The sequence below is a fragment of the Megalops cyprinoides genome, chromosome 1 (assembly GCF_013368585.1).
Source record: "Megalops cyprinoides isolate fMegCyp1 chromosome 1, fMegCyp1.pri, whole genome shotgun sequence".
Taxonomy (NCBI): domain Eukaryota; kingdom Metazoa; phylum Chordata; class Actinopteri; order Elopiformes; family Megalopidae; genus Megalops; species Megalops cyprinoides.
In genome coordinates this window covers 8,110,654-8,130,651 of record NC_050583.1, presented here as the reverse complement: position 1 = coordinate 8,130,651, position 19,998 = coordinate 8,110,654, and positions in this window count along the sequence as shown.

The window sequence follows — 19,998 nt, the reverse complement described above, 5'->3', positions numbered from 1 at the left end:
TCATTTGTATGAACTCCCTGCATTTTTTGCGTGTAAACCCCTTTACTAAAAGTAACTAGTATTCGCAGCTGTTATAGATTAATGTGGTGGAATAAAAAGTAGAATATTTGCTTTGAAATGTAGTGGAATAAAAGTACAAAGTCCCCTAAATTGGAAATACTCATGCCAAGTACAAGTACCTCAAAACTGTACTTAAAACAATTTACATTAAGTTCATCCTTATACAGCCAACCCCACCCCCTAGCCAATCAACCTCTTAGCTAGCAAGATACTATCTTTTTTTAATGGCAATTCACGCAACTGTTTGGCTTACGGCAGGGCCATTATAACACTTGTGTTAAATAACATTTTAGTACTCAACCAAGCACATGAGTGAAATGACAAACACAAGTTTTGAGTGTATCTTTATTTTTTTGCCTAAGAACTTTGTTTATCTCCGGAACGACTCCCCGATAACTCATGAAGAAGCCATACAGCTAATCCTATTCCCACTGATGCCAGTAGTAGCAGACCTGAAAAACAAATCAGTTCAATTAATGTCTCAACCCTAATTTGTATGTTGCTGGGCCAAAAGTAAGTCTAAGAGCAACGAAAAGTGTTTAAAATATATTTTAAATGTTTTTATGAAGGCATTTTAATGTTAGCAAATTCATTTCTTCATTTGTTTGTTGTGTGTTGTAGTATGAGTGCGTGAGTGTCAGTATGCATAGCTGATAACACACTTCATGGCAGACTGCTAGACTATACTGATGTGACCACTGGAGGTAATCATATTTGGGAATTCATGTATACCATTTCTTCTGTTCCCTGACAAAAGGATAAAATATATCCATTTTTCAACATCTCTACTATTGTCGACAGACCCCTTTTCTTAGAGGAACACTGTCAACCATTCTGTGGTTTGGTATTTACTAAAGCAATTCAAGTTAAGCACAACAGCAGGAGCCTGTCTAATGCTGCGCTCACACCAGCAGCGAGGACAAGCGACAAAGGGGCCAGAAGTCATTCATTTCCAAAGGTCGCTGAGTGACATGGCGAATCTCATCGCCTGGCGATGCGATCGCCGCGACTTGGCGACTAAAAAAAGTTAAGCAAAGGTAAACTTTATGCAAATGAGCAGCGAAAGAGTCGAGCGACGGCCAGTTGGGGCAGACGTACACCTCTTATATTCTTTCGTTTTCTTAAACTTTAGTTCCTATATTAGCATTTTAGTTCCCATAGCGGCGATATGGGAACTAAATGCTAGCTAGAATGCTAGCTACCTTGCTGTCCGTGGTGAAACGCTAGCGTTTGAAGCAAGATTACACTCTTTATAGGAAAATAAATTCCCTCCAAAGCATATTTTTCAGCGGGAATGAACGTGATTTGTACGTTCACGCATATATTGGGCGATATATTAATATGCCTGCCTTTACGAAAATGCGACTCTATGATGAATATAGCAAAGACGATGTAAATATAACATATAAATAAATATAATATTTATTTATAATATTTATTATTATATACATTTTTTAGAAAATGAATATATCCTATCAATATATTTGTAGCCCAAAATTACGTTAGCAACGCCCACAAGCTGGCTGCAGCAAGCGACAGCGAAACAGCCACTAGTTGCAGCAAGCGACAGAGCGACTTGGCGACGTACAGCGATAAAGTCACTGCCGGTGTGAGCGCAGCACAAGAATTGAAACTTAAAATTAGAACACCACCCTTCTTTTAATAATAGTAATAATAATAATAATGCATTCCTCACCTCCTTCTGTAGCCCTAATACCATATAAATGGATTTGTAGCAATGCTGCATAACTGCTTACACAAGTTAACTTTTATTGGGGAATTCCAAACTTGTACTCACATGACGTCATTCTTGTCTATATGCTGTTTTCCCTGTTGAAAGGTGAGAGTTGTGTTACCCACACAGAGTTATCCACACCCTACTCGACTTTCATGACACGTCAAGCAAGTAATGCTGTGGAAGCTCAAAAACTGCAGCATTCTTTATCTTATTTTTAGTCTTTGGGAAATATGTCTCCCACCTCCACAGCTTAGGTAATATGAAAGTATGTATGTCGACAACACTACCATTATTGTACGCGGATAAAAGCAAAGAACCCGTGCTTCACAAATATACGTTATAATGTTGGTGCACTTCCTGGTAAAATACATGATTTATGTTTCCTAACAGAGAAGCGCAGAAACACAAGTAGAAATGGGGCTGCAAAATTGTAAGTTAAGCCGATTGATTCAAGAAAAATCATATTTAAATATGTTATAAAAGGACTGAAGTGTTTACGAAATGATTGACACTTCACCCACTGAAGCTGAATAACCTTCCTGCTTGATAACGAGAAAAAACTCATTGTCCAGTTAACTAAAAATAGCTCAAATAAGCACTAAATCAAGTACTAAACAGACAGACATCAGGCAGTGATACACTTGCACATGATCATTTATAGAATACTCACCTTACACAATATTGCTGACTTAAATTTTGATGCTGCTGTTTGTCTCCACGCTTGTGAGGGAAGTCAATTCAATAAATCCACAAGTATTGCTGAAATAAGTGGCTCCTTTCCTGATGCAAGAAAAAGTTCCATGCTGTTTTACCAGAACAATCAAAATATTCAATGAATTGAATTGAATTGAATTCAATAGAAAGGTTCAGACTCTATATCAATTGCCTGTATATGACGTCTTGGAAGAAATGAGGTGCAGCTTCAATTGTACATAAAGGGACAGTTACTCCCTCTTAGTGAATATGAATACATTTTAAATTGTACATTTATTTTATATCAGTTCTGTACGTTAACATGGCTGTTTGCAGGAATGCAACATAAACAGAAATTATGTATAAAATGATCTAAATTCATCAATACTAATATATTCGTCTGTATTGCAGCACTCAAGCATATGCAGACACACACATACTGTATTCAGAAGTGCTGGAGCATAAATATAGACACAACATAACCAAAACATCTGTGTTCTGTTGAGAGTCTGCAGAAGTTGGCCAGAGAAGCCATCTGGGTAGGAGGGAAGCAGAAATAAAGTTCCGTTGTGTCTTAGCAGCAAAGCAGAGATGGTGCTCATTACCTGAAGTGCAGTGGACTTTGGATTGTGTCATTTTCCCCATTACTTACGGTCAAACAGGGCTTCAGTGACGGCTTCAGCAAGGCCTTCAGCTTCCTGGGTTTCACTCACACACTCTAGGGATGGACAGATGGAAGGACAGACTGAGACAGACCCAAACAAATCTGACAGAGCTGCTGAAAGATACTGCAGTCTGCAGGTTAGGAAATCACAAGACAGGAGGATGAGAGGCACAGTAGGGGGTGTCTCAAACTGGACTCCTCCTCTTCAACTTGCACCACAAGCTTCTGACTCTTGCTGGTGGGAGGGGCAAGCAGCCCTCACATAGGTGAGCATGTTCCAGGCTTACATCCAACAACCTTTTTTCATACCACTGTGTTAATATCTCTTCAATGTATGTAGAGGGGCAAAGCAATCAAAGACAGCTCAGTTGATTCAACCAGTCAATCAAGGCATAGCAGGTGTTTTTCATGAGGAAGAAAGCAATGCACCTCTTTCTACTTAGGGATGGTCTGTGTCTTATACATCTGCTTTAAATGCTGCAAACAGACATATTGTAAGGCTGGCTAAGCAAAACAGGTACAAAGCTGGTATTTGAGGGTATAGGCAGGATCATTGGGCTTCCTTTGTCTTGCCCTGCTAGGGCCTGGGCCTATGCAAACAGTGAATCTTATGAATAGTGAATCTTAGTATCTTATGAAGAGCAGCATAAGGATTGTATGACATAGGGGATGGTGGTGGAGAGGCACGATCTGGCTTGCCATTGGCTCCACCCTCTGGTTGTATGCAGCTATGACAGCAATCTCTGCTGTTCTACCAGCCCAGCACAACTGATGACAATGCGCAATCATATCAGTATTTAAATCAGCTTAAGCACTTTTGGGAAGAGTGTGTCAGAAGAGCTGTGTATTTGAGAACTGTAGCAAGACCTTTCAGAAGGAAGATTGTTGACAAAGCTTTGTGTGGGTGCCAGATTTCTGTTTGACTCTTTGGGAAATTGCCTGGCTTTGACCTTTTATTGTGGACACTGATTTGGAACTCCCTTGTGTCAGTTGATAGAGGAACCAGATGCTGAATGTTACACTAGACTCCAAAAGAGAGTTATGCTGTAGCTCCTATTTCCTCCTTTGTCATCTCAACTGACACATCATAACCACAAGTAAAGGTCTCAAGGCTAGTGACGTGCAAAATGTGTGATACACATACAAGTACAAGCAGCACTCAGGCATATGCACATGTATACTGACACACTGAACCATAAATATAGACACAACAAAACCACCACAGACACATAGGACACACAGGACACGTAGCACACGTAGCACACGTATGACTTGTCTACAGTCACAAAAAATTAAGCTCCTCTGTGTCGTAGCAGCAAAGCAGAGATGGTGCTCTTTACGTGAAGTGCAGCAGATTTTCCATTGTATCGTGTCCCCCATTTCTTTTGGTCAAACAGGGCGTCACTGAAGGTGAAGGGGTGGCTCTATCCCATGAGCCACCACTTCCATATGCTCCCTCCTGCATCAACACACAAAATAGATACTACAAATCCCATCACCCTCTTGTCTTATATTTAGACAATCCTATGGTTCTGTAATATCCCTCACTGTATGTGTGGAAAATGGCAGATGAATACATCACCCTAATATGCTGAAAAAATCTAACTTTTTAGATGTGTTGTTAAATGCACACATTTTCTTCATCTCAAGATTGGCTGTGTTTGACTCAGTAAATTTCTATAGATAACAGGGAAATTACAGTCAGTGTCAGTGCGAGTGTGTGTGTGTGTCAGGTCTGTGAATTGTTTCACACACAGCTAAATAAGGTAATAAAATAACTCACCAGAGTGAACTATTCTGTATTCAGCTGGCTCAGGGTGTGGGTTAGTCCCTGATAAATTATAATTTCAAGATCATAAATTCAAGGGACATTACAATACATTATTGGCATTCAGCAGATGCTCTTATCCAAAGCGACTTATTTAGGTTGCCCTTTTTTAAATGTTACCCATTTATATAGCTGGATATTAACTGAGGCAATTCTGGGGTAAGTACCTTGCCCAAGGGTACAGCAGCAGTGCTCCAGCAGGGAATCAGACCAGAAATCTTTCAGTTACTGTCTTTCAGTTACTGTCCTGCTCCTTACAACTATGCTACACTGCTGCCCCTGTAAATTACAATTTTGATATACACTATATGGACAAAAGTATTCAAACACCTGACCATTACACCGACAAGGACTGTAATGACATTGTATTGAAAAACATATACTTTAATATGGAGTTGGTCCCCCTTCTGCAGCTATAACAGCTTCCTCTCTTCTCAGAAGCCTTTCCACAAGATTTTGGAGTGTTTCTGTGGGAATTTGGGCCCATTCATTCTGTAGAGCATTTATGAGGTCAGGCACTGATGTTGGACGAGAAGGCCTGGCTCCCAATCTCTGTTCCAGTTCATCCCAAAGGTGCTCGATGGGCTTGAGGTCAGGGTTCTGTGCGGGCCAGTCAAGTTCTTCCACACCGAACTCATCAAACCATGTCTTTATAGTCCTTGCTTTGTACACTGCTGTACATCTCCACCTGCCTGCCTGCGCACCTGCTTTCCATCACCTCATCAGCCCAGCCCTATACCTACCCTGCTTGTCTCTGTCTTCGTTTCAGTCTGTCTTGTTTCGCGCCTGTGTTTCCCTGCTTGGATTTACTGGTTTCTGCCTCGCCTGCTCTTCAACTTCGCCTTTGCCTGCCGTTCTGCCCTGATTGCCCGATCTGCCTGCCTTCACGGTTTGACCCTGTAATATGTAAGTCTGTAAGTCTGGCTGAACAAATCGGATACAAAGCTGGTAACTGAGGCTGTAGGCAGGATCATTGGGCTTCCCAGCATTTCGTTGCCTTACTAGAGCCTGGACCTATGCACACAGTGCTTAGGAGGTACATGTATGTTAAATAACTAACAATACACTCTGAGTGTGACGGACAGACTCTGTTAATAGTAAAATAAAAAAAAAAAATTGGAACGGAGGCCCACTGCAGAAATCCAATGTTTTTTTTTAATATATTTCTTTAGATTGTCCAAATGGATATTCTTTGCTTACTTGTACTGTACCTTCAGACCAGCTCTGTGTGGACTGAGACCCCATCCTCTAATCACTGAAGATTCACCAGTTCCATCTGCTCTCTGCAGCATTAACACACACAAAATAGGTACTAAAAATCCCATCAGCCTCTTGTCCTGAATTTAAACACTTCTATCGGGTCTGTGATGGCCTCTGTATGTGTGTAAAATGGCATATTAATAGATCAACATCATATGCTGGAATAAATAAACTTCTCACACAAATGATTAAATATGTATGTTTTCTTCATTTCAAGACTGGTTTTAGCAGCTTGCCATATTTTCAAGGTTTTCGCTTTTTTTTTTTTTTGGTGTGTTTTTATTTATTTTTTTTTTTGGATTTAGGGTTGTTTTTGTTGAGAAGCTGGCTACTTTGGGAATTAGTTTGGAGTTTTTTTGTAGTTTTCTTGTTTAAGTTTTGTTTGAACTTCCTGGAGGTCGCAGACCGGGAATTTTCTTTTTGTTAGTTTATCAATTATTTCTCCTTTTTCTTCTCCTTTTTTCTTTTTTTGGGCTTTTGGTTGTGTGGTTTTGTTGTCTTCAGGTGTTTGTTGAGGTGGAGTGGACCATGGGCGGTTCCCGAGACGGGGTGACACGGGCCGGGACTGCTACAAGCTGGGGAAAGGGGAAGACGGCAGTCGAAGAGACAGCAGCCTCGGACCCCCCCTAATGCTGGGCATGAGACGGGGAGTGGATACCCCGTTGTAGTAAGGAATGTCCACACCCCAGGGAGGCATTGGGGGGTGTGTGACCGGTAGCAGTGGGGGGCCGGGGTAACACTGACTTGCTGCCGTTCCCCTTCCTACAGTACGGTGTCATGGAGCTCCAGACCCAGTGGTGCGGCGTCGACAAGGAGGAGCTGACAACCGGGGACCACAGGCCGGACGGCAAGTACAAGAGCGTGCCCTCCGCCTCTGTGTTTTCTTTTCTTTGGTTTTTTATTTTGGGATGTAGTAAGGCCCGGCAGAGAGGCGTGGGCCAATCTACATCCCATTGTTATTGTAATTTTTTAAAAAAAAAATTATCTGTCATGTGCCTGTGTGTGCGTGCGTGAGTCGTTGAGTCGGCTGAGGCCCTGGCCAGTGCCCCTGAGACCAGCTTGCCACCCCTTGACTACCCAACTGCCTCTTCACTTGAATGTATTGAGTCATGCATTTTTAAGGCATTACCCTGTTAGCATTCCACTATGTGTCAGAAGTCACTCGACTGCCTTTACCTGGAGTTAGGGAATCATTTTCCAGTTTCATCATTTGTGTTTCTTCACTATGTTCAGTCCTTTATGACAATTGAAATTAATGACATTAATGACAAAGAAATTAAACCTGTGTCTCCTAACAGATTGAATTTAGCTGATGTCACATTGTGATATTTCATTCAGATATTATGATATATAGATATTATGCACACTCTAAACAGAAGTGGTGATAGCTTGCCTGTCGATTTATGACATGGTGACAGCTTGCCCATCGTAGGATAGCTACTGCAATATTTCATTTGACGAGGATTGCACTTAATCTTAGTTACTTTATTTAATATTGTAATATGCTGGCTGACACATTAGTGCTACGTAGTTAATGCTAGCTAAATAGCTTCTTCACAATTAATCCTTCCCTTTTATTAGAATTGCCTTGCTCACTTCCTCTTTTCTCATCTCAACTCACACATCATAAGCACAAATAAAGGTCTCAAGGCTAGCAGTGTGCGAAGGGTGAGATACACATACATATATACTACAGCACTCAAGCGTATGCAACCACATACTGACGCACTGAAGCATAAAGGTAGACACAGCATAACCACCATAGACACGTAGCACACGTACTACTCACACTCACACAAAGCTCTCGAAATGACCATACAGGAAAAGTCAAAGCCACAAGAAGCAATGCAACTCTTTGTGCTTAGGGATGGTCTGTGTCTGCATCTGTATTAATCACTGTAATCAGGCATATGTAAGGGTAGCTGAACAAAACAGAAAAAAAGCTGGTAATTGAGGCTATAGGCAGGGTCATTGGGCTTCCTTACTCTGCCAGAGCCTGGGCCTATGCAAACAGTGGAGGTACAGATTAGTAAATCACCCTGATATACTGAAATAAAAAAAAAATTGATGTTTAGATGTGTTGTTAAATACATTTTCTTCATTTTAGTATTAACAGTGGATTTATAACAGTTTTTATCTTGTCATATTTTAAAAATATACCTTTGTGAGTTTTTTTATTGGGACTAGAGTATTCTGAGTTAACACAATGCTAATCAGCCTTAGTGTACACTGAGCTGTGTAGGTTTAGATAAGAGGTGATGTGGAATGGAACGTTTTTAAGTAATTCAGTTAAACCTGTGGTTTAAAGCAGGGGGATGACAGCACTTGAAACTGAAAGTGAAATTAAAATTTAAATAGAACTCAATAGAATTGAACAGAAATTATCAGAAAATGCATTCTCAACACACTGAAAGTCACAAATTCCAAAGCTTAACATTCCCACGTATTGCAATAAGACTTGACATTAAAGACCTTATCTTAGAAGTACTCTTAAAAAAAGTAAAAATACATTTTGAATCGAAGCAGGGAGAATTCAGGTAAGTCAAATATTAAGTAAAAAAAAAACTGTCGGTAAGACAAAACCTGTATGTGTTATATTGAGTGATTAAATAAGGCATAAGCAGGGTTCATTTCTTGAGAAGGGATTAGTTTTTTTGATGTGACTGGACCTTAAACTATATACAAGTTATGTACTCTTTTGACCATACCCCTGCCAGCACTGATAGCACTAACAGCTAAACTGAAAAGTAAGCCAACTTCTCTACTTCTACTTGATCGAATTTTCTCTAAACAAAAGAAGTAAGCTGCATCAAAACAAATAGTAGCCAGTTGGAAGCAACACAAAACCATGGACCAATATGTTTCAATTTCAAAGTCAAAGTCAAGTCAAAGTCTTTTGTCATTTGCACAGATCACACAGGGTAAATGAAATTCTTGAGGTAGGCCCTGCTAACATGTAACACTGAAGACTAGTGATGGCATGACATAGAAGGCGCTGAGTGTGAGGTAGTAAGTTATAAAAAATTAAACTAGTGCAAAAAGTTTAATTTAAGCTAAAAAAATAGCTGAATAAAAAGTAAACAATATATGAATATCTATATGTACAAATGTGCAAATTGCGACATACAATTACGACAAACAACATAATACACGTAACATGTCGTGGGACCGGTATTAAAGTGGCTCAGTAAAGTGGCAGCAGTGGGCAGAGTAGGCAGTAGTGAGTTGTTAGTGGGGTGAATATTGACTGCTGAGGATTCTTGCCTGGGGATAGAAGCTGTTTCTCAGTCTGTGCATGCTTGTATGCTCCTGAAGCGCCTGCCGGAAGACAGTGTCTGGAACAGATTGTGTGCAGGGTGAGTGCAGTCCTTGGTTATTTTATGGGCCTTCCTCAGACACCTTTTCCTGCAGGTGTCCTGAAGGGCTGGGAGTTTGGTGCCAATGATGAGCTCTGCTGATCTCACCACTCTTTGCAGGATCCTGTGGTCGTGGGCAGAACAGCTGCCGTACCAGGCTGTGATGCAACCACAGAGTAGAGGATGTGAGGCTGCCTATTCTTACCAAGTGGGGCCTCTCTTTTAGAAACTCCAGGATCCAGTTGGATGCATACTTAACAGCCAAGAGAAGTCAACAGGAAGTGAAAGCCACAAGATGACCCTAATGCACAAAGCTCTAGAGATAACAAAAGGTACAGACACAGAAGATAATGATACAGAGAAAACACAAGCATGCAGTCTTATGAATGACAATCCTGTGACCCCAGTGAATGTTAAATGTTGTTATAAATCATTTCAAACACCTTTTTCCAAAATATCTTTGGCCTTTATAGTATAAATAATACTCTGAGCATGAATAGCCACAGCATTAAGTAGGTGAGAAGGAGGGTGTGAGGGATCTGTTGGGAGCCTGAGGAAGGTGACCAGAGAAGCCATCTTGGTAGGAAATGCAGAGGGAAGCAGAAATTAAGCTCCACTGTGTCGTAGCAGCAAAGCAGAGATGGAGCTCTTTGTCTGAAGTGCAGCAGATTTTGGACTGTGCTGTGTTCCCCATGACTTGCAGTCAAACAGTCCTTCACAATCAGAATCAGATTTATTGGCCAAGTATGTTAGCGCACAGAAGGAATTTGGTTCTGGCCGTTGGTGTCTCTCAGTAGTACACACAATATACAGAGACAATGTACATCTTATTTACAGACAAAATACAAATACAAATACACAATATACAAATACACAAAACACAATATACAAATGTACGATATACAATATACAAATACAAAATACACAATAAACGGCAAAATACAGATAATATACAAGACAGAAAAATATACATATAGTGCAAGTGTGGTGGTGTAAGCAACAATAATGGCATAGCAGATGATACTGCTCAGCTATTTATTAGGGTGATGGCATGAGGAAAGAAACTGCTCCTGTGTCTGGTGGTTTTGGTGTACAGGGTCCTGTAGCACTTGCTGGAGGGGAGGAGTTGAAAAAGGTTGTGTCCAGGGTGTGAGGAATCGGTAATGATTTTCCCTGCCCGTTTCCTGGTTCTTGAAGAGTACACGTCCTGGAGGGTGGGCAGGGGAGCACCAATGATTTTTTCTGCTGTCCTTACTGTTCACTGCAGTCTGCTTCTGTCCTGATTTGTGGCTGCTACGAACCAGACCATGATGGATGTGCACAGGCCGGATTCAATGGCTGCAGTGTAGAATTGGCTCAACAGCTCCTGTGGTAGACCATACTTCCTCAGTTGCCACAGAAAGTACATCCTTTGCTGGGCCTTTTTGAGGATGGAGCTGATGTTGGGCTCCCACTTTAGGTCTTGGGAAATGGTAGTTCCCAGAAACTTGAAGGTCTCTACAGTTGACACAGGGCTGTTGGATATTGTGAGGGGGAGCAGTGGTGAGGGGTGTCTCCTGAAGTCCACTGTCATCTCCACAGTCTTGAGCGTGTTCAGCTCCAAGTTGTTCTGACTGCACCAGAGCACTAGCCATTCAACCTCCCGTCGATATGCAGATGCATCGCCATCTTGGATAAGTCCGATGACCATGGTGTCGTCTGCAAACTTAAGGAGTTTAACAGTTGGGTCCTTGGAGGTGCAGCCATTGGTGTAGAGGGAGAAGAGCAGTGGGGAGAGGACACATCCTTGGGGAGCGCCAGTGCTGACTGTCCGTATAGCAGAAGTGACTTCCCCCAGCCTCACCTGCTGTTTCTTGCTTGTCAGGAAGCTGGTGATCCACTGACAGATGGTGGGGGATACAGTGAGCTGGGAGACTTTGGAGGAGTGGATTTCTGGAATGATGGTGTTGAACACCGAGCTGAAGTCCACAAATAAGATCCTTGCATATGTCCCTAGGCAGTCAAGGTGTTGCAGGATATAGTGCAGTCCCATATTGACTGCATCATCCACTGACCTGTATGCACGGTAGTCAAACTGCAGGGGGTCCAGCAGGTGTCCTGTGACGTTCTTCAGATGGGCCAACACCAGTCGTTCAAAGGACTTCATGACCACAGACGTCAGAGTGACAGGGCTGTAGTCATTCAGTCCTGTGATGGAGGGTTTTTTTTGGGGACCGGGATGATGGTGGAGCGTTTGAAGCAGGAGGGGACTTCACACAGCTCCAGGGATCTGTTGAAGATATGTGTGAAGATTGGAGCCAGTTGGTGAGCACAGGCTTTAAGACAGGAGGGGGAGATGCCGTCTGGGCCCGGTGCTTTCCTGGTTTTCTGTCTCTGGAAGAGCCGGCTCACATCCTCTTCACATATCTTGAGTGCAGTCTGAGTATCGGGGGGGGGGGGGGAGGGTTAGGGGGGTTGATGTGATGAGGTGTGATGGGGGCTATTGTTGTTGGGCTGGAGGGGGTGAGGGGTGTGAATTTGTCCCTCTCAAACCTGCAGTAGAAGACATTCAGGTCGTCAGCCAGGTCTTTGTTTGCCTCAGCGGAGGGGGGGGGGGGTCTTCTGTAGTTTGTGATGTCTTGCAGGCCTCTCCACACTGATGCAGGGTCGTTGGCTGAAAACCTGTTTTTCAGTTTTTCAGTGTAGCTTCTTTTTGCCACTCTGATCTCCTTTGTCAGTGTGGTTCTGGCCTGCTTGTACAGGGATCTGTCCCCACCTCTGTAAGCCTCCTCCTTGGCCAAACGGAGTTGTGAGAAGTTTCCTGGGTTTCACTCACACACTCAAGAAAGTGCAGCTGGAGGGATGGACAGATGGACAGACAGATTGGGACGAACCCAAACAGCTGAAAGATGTTGCAGTCTGCAGTTTAGGACATCACAAGACAGGAAGATTAGATGCGCAGTACAGGGTGTCTCTTAATGGACTCAAGATGGACTGTGGTGGCAGTGTAGCATTGTTGTAAGGAGCAGGACTTGTAACCGAAAGGTTGCTGGTTCGATTCACCGCAGGGGCACTGCTGCTGTACCCTTGGGCAAGATACTTAACCCACAATTGCCTCAGTAAATATCCAACTGTATAAAAATGGATAACATTGTAAAAACACCTGTAAATCACTCTGGGTAAGAGTGTCTGCTCAATGCCAGTAATGTAATATAATGACTCATCCTCCTCCTCAACTTGCACCATGAACTTCAGATTCTTGCTGGTGGGAGGGGAAAGCAGACCTCTCACCGGTGAGTTTGGGCCAGGCTTATGTCCAACATCCTTTTTCACAACACCATGCTCATATATAATCAAATATGTATGCAGGGGCAAAGCAATCAGATTCAGCACAGTTGATTCCTCCAGTCAATCAAGGCACAGACGGTGTTTTGCACAAGGGACGAATAGATGACAAGCAATGCAACTCTTTGTGCTTAGGGATGGTCTGTGTATGCATCTGTATTAATCACTGTAATCAGGCACATGTAAGGGTAGCTGAACAAAACAGAAAAAAAGCTGGTAATTGAGGCTATAGGCAGGGTCATTGGGCTTCCTTACTCTGCCAGAGCCTGGGCCTATGCAAACAGTGGAGGTACAGATTAGTAAATCACCCTGATATACTGAAATAAAAAAAAAAATGATGTTTAGATGTGTTGTTAAATACATTTTCTTCATTTTAGTATTAACAGTGGATTTATAACAGTTTTTATCTTGTCATATTTTAAAAATATACCTTTGTGAGTTTTTTATTGGGACTAGAGTATTCTGAGTTAACACAATGCTAATCAGCCTTAGTGTACACTGAGCTGTGTAGGTTTAGATAAGAGGTGATGTGGAATGGAACGTTTTTAAGTAATTCAGTTAAACCTGTGGTTTAAAGCAGGGGGATGACAGCACTTGAAACTGAAAGTGAAATTAAAATTTAAATAGAACTCAATAGAATTGAACAGAAATTATCAGAAAATGCATTCTCAACACACTGAAAGTCACAAATTCCAAAGCTTAACATTCCCACGTATTGCAATAAGACTTGACATTAAAGACCTTATCTTAGAAGTACTCTTAAAAAAAGTAAAAATACATTTTGAATCGAAGCAGGGAGAATTCAGGTAAGTCAAATATTAAGTAAAAAAAAACTGTCAGTAAGACAAAACCTGTATGTGTTATATTGAGTGATTAAATAAGGCATAAGCGGGGTTCATTTCTTGAGAAGAGATTAGTTTTTTTGATGTGACTGGACCTTAAACTATATACAAGTTATGTATTCTTTTGACCATACCCCTGCCAGCACTGATAGCACTAACAGCTAAACTGAAAAGTAAGCCAACTTCTGTTTTTCTCTACTTCTACTTGATCAATTTTTCTCTAAACAAAAGAAGTAAGTTGCATCAAAACAAACTGCAAATAGTAGCCAGTTGGCAGCAACACAAAACCATGGACCAATATGTTTCAAAGTCAAGTCAAAGTCTTTTATTTGTCATTTGCAAAGTTTGACAGTTTGCATCTTGCTATATTTTAAGAATATACCTTTGTGGGTTTTTTTCTTGTGGCTAGGGTGTTCTGAGTTAACACAATGCTAATCAGCCTTAGTGTACACTGAGCTGAGGTTTAGATAAGAGGTGATGTGGAATGGAAAGTTTTTAAGTGATTCAGTTAAACCTGTGGTTTAAAGCAGGGGATGACAGCACTTGAAACTGAAAGTGAAATTAAAAATTTAAATAGAACTCAATAGAATTGAACAGAAATTATCAGAAAATGCATTCTCAACCCACTGAAAGTTACAAATTCCAAAACTTGACTTCCCACGTATTGCAATAAGACTTGACATTAAAGACCTTATCTTAGAAGTACTCTTAAAAAAAAGTAAAAATACATTTGGAATCGAAGTAGGGAGAATTCAAGTAAGTCAAATATTAAGCATAAATATACTCTGCTGTGTTACAATATACAATACACATACAATATAGGTACTTCAAATCAGCCTCTTGTCTTATACAGTATTTACACACTTCTATCTGTTATGGTCCCCACTCAATGTGTGTAAAATGGCAGATGAATAGATCACCATGATGATGAAAACAATAATTGTATAATGTTGTGGGATTTTTTTGTTGTTGCAGTGACTAGGGTGTTCTGATTTAACAGTGTTAATGAGCTCTAGTTTACATCGAGGTGTGCAGGAGTATTTAATATGTGATGTTGAATGAAAAGTCTTTTGACGTAATTCAGTTACACTTGTGGTTTAATGGAGGGAATGAAAAGACTTCGAATTGAAATTTGAATTGAATTGACATTATTTTGAATTGCAATTAAAGCACAACACATTGTCAGTTTATTGCAATATGCCTTGAGATAAAAGGGTTGTTCTTCGCAGTGTTTTCAAAAACAATGTAGGTGCCCTCAAATAACAAAATGAATAAGATATTTAATAAAAAAAACTTGTGTGTGTTATATTGAGTGGATAAATATGACATGACACATAAGAAGACATCAGACATGAGTGTCAGTGCTCCCGCCCCCTAGCTGTTGTGTTTTTGTTTTTCCTGTCCATGTGCTTTTGTTTTCCTTGTGTTCTAGCCCTGCCCCACTCTTCGCCCTGTCTCCGCCCACCCGATCATCTCCACCTGCCTACCTGCACACCTGCTTCCCATCATCTCATCAGTCCAGCCCTATATCTACCCTGCTTGTCTCTGTCTTGTTGCCAGTTCGTTGCAGTGTGTTTGTACCTGTCTCGTTCCTGCCGTGGTTTCTGCCTGATCGCTGTTCCCCTAATCAACCCTGCCTGCACTTCGACTTTGCTCCTGCCTGCTGCCCTGCCTTGTTCACCTGATCTACCTGACTACCTGGATTGACCCTGCCTGTCCCCGGCTTTGATTCCTGGGCAGGAAGGTGGGCAGTCCGAACGCGATTCCTTTGCGTTCGGACTGCCCACCTGGTCATTACCCTGCCTGTTTTATGGTTACGATTCTGCCCTGCGTCCTTAATTAAGGCGCTTGGAATCTGGAGTTCTCGTGGTCCACGCCTGAGTCCTTGCCTGTGCCCTGACAGTACGAACTGGCCATCATGGACTCAGCGGACCTTCCCCAGCTGAGAGCGGCGTTGGAGCTGCAAGGCACCCTGCTGGAAACCCATCAGAGCCAGTTGGAGGCAATCGGCAGGTCCCTGGAGAGCTTCGCCACCAGCATAGCCGGCATCACGGCTCAGCTGCAGCAGTTGCAGCAGAGCCAGCAGAGCTGCCCAGCGCCACCCGCAGCCGTCTCTCCCCCTGTCCCGCCTGTGCCTCCGAGTCTGGAACCCCGACTGCCACCTCCTGAGTCGTATGCCGGCGATCCTGCAGGTCGTTCCCAGTGCTCCTTGATGTTCAAGCTCCAGCCCTCTATGTTCCCCACGGACTGGACAAAGATCGCATACGTGATCACCCTGCTGACAGGACGTGCCAGGGAGTGGGGCACCGCAGTCTGGGACGCCTCTTTCTGCCACTCCTACGCAGCCTTCACCGAAGAGATGAAGGTGTTCAACCGTTCCAAGCACGGTCGTGAGGCTGCCTGGGAGATGCTGCTGACCCGCCAGGGACGCCGATCGGTGTCGGATTTCACAATTGATTTCCGCACCCTCGCTGCCTCCAGCGGGTGGAACTCGGAGCCCATCAAGGACAAGCTAGCCACCTAGGAGCTACCTGCCAGCTTCGATGCCGTGGTGGACCTGGCCATTCGTGTAGACCAACGCCTGATGCAGCGCCGCAGGGAGAGAGGTTCCCGAGGTCCGCCCAGTCCCTCCCGGGAGCAGCCCTGCATCTCCTCCACCTGCCCCTCTGGAACCGATGCAGGTCGACTGGACTCGCCTGTCACCTGCCAAGCGCCAGAGGAGGATCAGCACTGGGTCCTGTCTGTACTGTGGGCAGAAAGGGCACTTTGTGGCAATCTGCCCGGCAAAAGCCAGTGCTCACCCAGTAGCGAGGGGATTACGGGTGAGCGGCACCCCCCTTACACCAGTCCCCTGAAGTCCATCCTCTGTTCACCGCCACCCTGATCGTCGGGGGTCAGCCTCACGCCGTTTCTGTCCTAATAGATTCGGGAGCTGATGGAAGCTTCATTGATGCCGACCTGGCGGCCCAGCTGCACCTGCCCCGCATCCCACTGCACTCACCATTGGAGGCCCACGCCCTCACCGGAGCCCCGCTGGTCCGCATCACCCACGCCACCCCCCTGGTGAGTTTCCTCATTTCCGGCAACCACCGCGAGGAGAGAATGCTGCATCTCCTCAACACCCCTCAAGCCTCCGTGGTCCTGGGTCACCCCTGGCTAGTGTGGCACAATCCGCACATTGACTGGGAGGGCAATAAGATCCTGGGCTGGAGCCCCTTCTGCCACTCATACTGCCTTCGCGATGCCTTGGTCTCTGCTTCACCAGCCCCCCTGCATCCGAGGATTTTCCGGACCTGTCGGCAGTACCGCCGGAGTTTTGTTGTCTCGAGGTGTGTGTTGAAGCTGAGTGCACCACGGGCGGTTCCCGAGACGGGGTGACATGGGCGGGGACTGCTACAAGCTAGGGAAAGGGGAAGACGGCAGTCGAAGAGACAGCAGCCTCGGACCCCCCCTAATGCTGGGCGTGAGACGGGGAGTGGATATCCTGTTGTCGTAAGGGAGGCATTGGGGTGTGTGTGACCGGTAGCAGTGGGGGGCCGGGGTAACACTGACTTGCTGCCATTCCCCTTCCTACAGTACCTGCCCCGGTGGTGCAACCCCCCTTCCTCGTTGAGTCGGCCAAGGCCCTGGCCAGTGCCCCTGAGACCAGCTTGCCACCCCTTGACTACCCAACTGCCTCTTCACTTGAATGTATTGAGTCATGCATTTTTAATGCATTACCCTGTTAGCATTCCACTATGTGTCAGAAGTCACTCGACTGCCTTTACCTGGAGTTAGGGAATCATTTTCCAGTTTCATCATTTGTGTTTCTTCACTATGTTCAGTCCTTTATGACAATTGAAATTAATGACATTAATGACAAAGAAATTAAACCTGTGTCTCCTAACAGATTGAATTTAGCTGATGTCACATTGTGATATTTCATTCAGATATTATGATATATAGATATTATGCACACTCTAAACAGAAGTGGTGACAGCTTGCCCATCGTAGGATAGCTACTGCAATATTTCATTTGACGAGGATTGCACTTAATCTTAGTTACTTTATTTAATATTGTAATATGCTGGCTGACACATTAGTGCTACGTAGTTAATGCTAGCTAAATAGCTTCTGCACAATTAATCCTTCCCTTTTATTAGAATTGCCTTGCTCACTTCCTCTTTTCTCATCTCAACTCACACATCATAACCACAAATAAAGGTCTCAAGGCTAGCAGTGTGCGAAGGGTGAGATACACATACAGTGCTGTGCAAAAGTTTTTGCCCCCTTACTGATTTTTTACCTTTTTGCACCTTTGTCCCACTTAACCTTCTCAGATCATCAAACAAATTCAAACATTACACAAAGATAACCCAAGTATTAAAAAAATGCAGTTGTCCTGTTGTGATTTTATTTGTTAAGTGAAAAATCCTATCCAAACCTACATGATCCTCTGTGGAAAAAGTAATTGCCCCCTTGTTAAAAGGTGAGGTAATTGTGATAAATCCTATTATTGGGGAATGCTGAGTTCAATTTCATGGCCACACCCAGGCCTGATTGCTGCCAGACATTTCCAATCAGGAGACCACTAACATAAAACCTGTCTGACAAGGTGAGGTAGGCCATACTGAACACACATCATCATGCCGCGTTCCAGTGAGCTTCAAGAGGAAGATTGACAAGAAAGAAGATTATAGAGATGTCTCGGTCTGGGAAAGGATACAAAGCCATTGGTAAATGTTTGGGACTCCAGCGGAGCACTGTCAGAGCCATTATCCATAAATGGAGAAGGCATGGCACAGTGGTGACCCTTCCCAGGAGTGGCCGACCTAGCAAAATTACTCCAAGAGCACGGCGCAGACTAGCTGCAGAAGTCCAAAAGGATCCAAGAACCACGTCTAAACAACTGCAAGACTCACTTGCCACAGTTAATGTCAATGTTCATGACTCCACCATCAGAAAGACACTAGGCAAAAATGGCATCCATGGAAGAGTTCCGAGGCGAAAGCCACTGTTGACCAAAAAATGAATATCAAGGCCTGACTCACTTTTGCCAAGAAGCATCTTGATCATCCCCAAAGCTTTTGGGAAAATGTCCTCTGGACTGACAAAACTAAAGTTGAACTTTTTGGGAGAAATGCATCCCGTTACATCTGGCGCAAAAAGAACACTGCATTTGATAAAAAGAACATTGTGCCAACAGTGAAATATGGTGGTGGAAGTGTGATGATCTGGGCTTGCTTTGCTGCTTCAGGACCTGGGCGACTTGCCATTATCGATGGAACCATGAATTCTGCTCACTACCAAGAAATCCTGGCAAAGAATGTTCGGCCATCAGTTCGAGACCTCAAGCTAAAGCGCACCTGGGTTCTGCAGCAAGACAACGATCCGAAGCACACCAGCTAGTCCACTTCTGAATGGCTAAAAAAGAACAAAATGAGGGTTTTGGAGTGGCCTAGTCAAAGTCCCGACCTGAACCCTATTGAGATGCTGTGGCATGACCTTAAAAAGGCTGTTCATGCCTGAAAACCATCCAATCTGGTTTATCTTAAACAATTTTGCACAGAAGAGTGGGCCAAAATCCCATCACAGCGATGTGAAAGACTCATCACCTCTTATCGCAAACGCTTGACTGCAGTTATTGCTGCAAAAGGCGGTTCAACCAGCTATTAGGTTTAGGGGGGCAATTACTTATTCACATGGGCCTATGTAGGTTCAGATGTTTTTTTTCCCTTAATAAATGACATTGACACTGAAAACTGCATTTTGTGTTTACTTGTGTTTTATCTTTGTAAAATATTCAGGTTTGCTTGATCTGAAATGGATGAGTGTGACAAACGTGCAAGAAATGTCAGAAATTGGTCAGGGGGCAAATACTTTTGCACAGCACTGTACATATATACTACAGCACTCAAGCGTATGCAACCACATACTGACGCACTGAAGCATAAAGGTAGACACAGCATAACCACCATAGACACGTAGCACACGTACTACTCACACTCACACAAAGCTCTCGAAATGACCATACAGGAAAAGTCAAAGCCACAAGAAGCAATGCAACTCTTTGTGCTTAGGGATGGTCTGTGTATGCATCTGTATTAATCACTGTAATCAGGCACATGTAAGGGTAGCTGAACAAAACAGAAAAAAAGCTGGTAATTGAGGCTATAGGCAGGGTCATTGGGCTTCCTTACTCTGCCAGAGCCTGGGCCTATGCAAACAGTGGAGGTACAGATTAGTAAATCACC